Source organism: Pantherophis guttatus, unplaced genomic scaffold (genome assembly GCF_059756535.1).
Source record: "Pantherophis guttatus breed Tessera unplaced genomic scaffold, ASM5975653v1 scaffold_22, whole genome shotgun sequence".
NCBI classification, from domain to species: domain Eukaryota; kingdom Metazoa; phylum Chordata; class Lepidosauria; order Squamata; family Colubridae; genus Pantherophis; species Pantherophis guttatus.
In genome coordinates, this window is record NW_028269837.1 from 7501 (window position 1) to 10000 (window position 2500).

Consider the following 2500-nt stretch of genomic DNA (forward strand, 5'->3'; position numbering starts at 1 on the left):
ATAGATCAGTAAGAAATGGAAGAAGAAATAAAAATAATTTCCTGGACTAGAAATGGACTGGATTCGGCCATTCGGCAAGAGGAAGGAAAATATGGAATAAATGAGGGAAGTTAAGATCAGAAATGATAGGCCTACGAGAGGTTCCTCTGGGAAAGCTACACCCAAAACTTTTGAGGAAGGAAGATGGCAGAAATTGGAACAAACTTTTCACTTGAAGGGAAGCTTTTCACGTCAAACCAGCTATTTAAATCAACCCCTCGCAGCCATCCTGGCAGAGAAGCAGAAAACCGAAACACTCCAGTCCGGCCGAGGCCCGGGTAAACCGGTCCCGCCCGAGCGAGCGTCCCGGTAGACCGGGACGGCTGCCGGGCGCGGGCACCCCCGGGGCCCGGCGCTGGCACCGAGGCGAAGGGGGAGGTCCCCGACCGAGGCCCGCGGCGCCGGAGCCGGGATCCCGTACCTCCATCGCGGCGGGGGAAACGGAAAGACTGACCCGGCCGAGGCCCCGGTAGACCGGGACGGCTGCCGGGCGCGGGCACCCCCGGGGCCCGGCGCTGGCACCGAGGCGAAGGGGGAGGTCCCCGACCGAGGCCCGCGGCGCCGGAGCCGGGATCCCGTACCTCCATCGCGGCGGGGGAAACGGAAAGACTGACCCGGCCGAGGCCCCGGTAGACCGGGACGGCTGCCGGGCGCGGGCACCCCCGGGGCCCGGCGCTGGCACCGAGGCGAAGGGGGAGGTCCCCGACCGAGGCCCGCGGCGCCGGAGCCGGGATCCCGTACCTCCATCGCGGCGGGGGAAACAGAAAGTGATGCGGCCGGGGCCCCGGTAGACCCGGCCGTCTCCCCGGCGCGGGCACCCCCGGGGCCCGGCGCCGGCACCGAGGCGAAGGGGGAGGTCCCCGACCGAGGCTCGCGGCGCCGGAGCCGGGATCCCGTACCTCCATCGCGGCGTGGGAAACGGAAAGACTGATCCGGCCGAGGCCCCGGTAGACCGGGACGGCTGCCGGGCGCGGGCACCCCCGGGGCCCGGCGCTGGCACCGAGGCGAAGGGGGAGGTCCCCGACCGAGGCCCGCGGCGCCGGAGCCGGGATCCCGTACCTCCATCGCGGCGGGGGAAACGGAAAGACTGACCCGGCCGAGGCCCCGGTAGACCGGGACGGCTGCCGGGCGCGGGCACCCCCGGGGCCCGGCGCTGGCACCGAGGCGAAGGGGGAGGTCCCCGACCGAGGCCCGCGGCGCCGGAGCCGGGATCCCGTACCTCCATCGCGGCGGGGGAAACAGAAAGTGATGCGGCCGGGGCCCCGGTAGACCCGGCCGTCTCCCCGGCGCGGGCACCCCCGGGGCCCGGCGCCGGCACCGAGGCGAAGGGGGAGGTCCCCGACCGAGGCTCGCGGCGCCGGAGCCGGGATCCCGTACCTCCATCGCGGCGTGGGAAACGGAAAGACTGATCCGGCCGAGGCCCCGGTAGACCGGGACGGATGCCGGGCGCGGGCACCCCCGGGGCCCGGCGCTGTCACCGAGGCGACGACGGGGGTCCCCGACCGAGGCCCGCAGCGCCGGAGCCGGGATCCCGTACATCCATCGCGGCGGGGGAAACGGAAAGACTGACCCGGCCGAGGCCCCGGTAGACCCGGCCGTCTCCCCGGCGCGGGCACCCCCGGGGCCCGGCGCCGGCACCGAGGCGAAGGGGGAGGTCCCCGACCGAGGCCCGCGGCGCCGGAGCCGGGATCCCGTACCTCCATCGCGGCGGGGGAAACAGAAAGTGATGCGGCCGGGGCCCCGGTAGACCCGGCCGTCTCCCCGGCGCGGGCACCCCCGGGACCTGGCGCGGGCACCGAGGCGACGGCGGGGGTCCCCGACCGAGGCTCGCGGCGCCGGAGCCGGGATCCCGTACCTCCATCGCGGCGGGGGAAACGGAAAGACTGACCCGGCCGAGGCCCCGGTAGACCGGGACGGCTGCCGGGCGCGGGCACCCCCGGGGCCCGGCGCTGGCACCGAGGCGAAGGGGGAGGTCCCCGACCGAGGCCCGTGGCGCCGGAGCCGGGATCCCGTACCTCCATCGCGGCGGGGGAAACAGAAAGTGATGCGGCCGGGGCCCCGGTAGACCCGGCCGTCTCCCCGGCGCGGGCACCCCCGGGACCCGGCGCGGGCACCGAGGCGACGGCGGGGGTCCCCGACCGAGGCTCGCGGCGCCGGAGCCGGGATCCCGTACCTCCATCGCGGCGGGGGAAACGGAAAGTGATCCGGCCGGGGCCCCGGTAGACCCGGCCGTCTCCCCGGCGCGGGCACCCCCGGGGCCCGGCGCTGGCACCGAGGCGAAGGGGGAGGTCCCCGACCGAGGCTCGCGGCGCCGGAGCCGGGATCCCGTACCTCCATCGCGGCGTGGGAAACGGAAAGACTGATCCGGCCGAGGCCCCGGTAGACCGGGACGGATGCCGGGCGCGGGCACCCCCGGGGCCCGGCGCTGTCACCGAGGCGACGGCGGGGGTCCCCGACCGAG